Source organism: Seriola lalandi, unplaced genomic scaffold (assembly GCF_002814215.2).
Source record: "Seriola lalandi dorsalis isolate HSWRI2012SDOR001 ecotype SW California unplaced genomic scaffold, Sedor1 jcf7180002054868, whole genome shotgun sequence".
Classification (NCBI taxonomy): Eukaryota; Metazoa; Chordata; class Actinopteri; order Carangiformes; family Carangidae; genus Seriola; species Seriola lalandi.
Genome location: NW_019525421.1, coordinates 48,007 through 48,806, shown reverse-complemented (window position 1 = coordinate 48,806; position 800 = coordinate 48,007).

Below are 800 nucleotides of genomic sequence, written 5' to 3'. Positions count from 1 at the left end.
TGCAGCAGCTGACGAGGTGGTCGAGAACAGGTGTGCAGAGCAGCAGGCAGCGTGATGGACAGGTGAGACTTACGTGAGCGTCTCTTACCTTCGGCTAAGTCTGGGCTTTGACTCAAACAGGAGCAGTTTGTTGTGCAGTAGATTTATTGTGATGTTTAGGGTCGTTGTCCTGCTGTAAAGTTCATGTAATGAGGAGGTCAGGGAGGATGGATGAGTCGACTAAACACTGGACTTAACCACAGTAGACCACTTTTCATTTCCTGTCTCAAACCAACAGTAATCACTGTTTCTTTTATTCATGATCCACAACCTTAACAGCATGTTAATTATTGTTACCATGACGACAAAGGTATTGTAACCTTAATGAAATACATATTTTAACCCGCATCATGATCTTCCCTAAACTTAACCAAGTTGGTTCTGTGCCTAAACTTAACCAAAAAATAACTTCAACCTCATGTTTATTATGGTAACCAAGACAACGAAGGTCTGGTATGTCTAGTTGGTTGATAAATGTGGGTGCATGCCAATCAAAGAAATCATTCAGTATTATCTCTCTCACTTTCTCTCTCTGTATGTCTCATATTCATTTGTCATTCAGTTGTATAATTACAACAAACAGAAAGGTGGAAGCAGAAAACCTCCTCTGGCTCCCTCATACCTCACCATACATATTTATGAAGGCATTTGAATAAAATAATTTTGTAACAACAAAATATCATTTGGAGAAAGGAGCAGCGGAGAGTAGGAAGGTGAAGAATGTCAACAAGCAGAAGAGAAGGAAGTCAGGGTTGCATCTT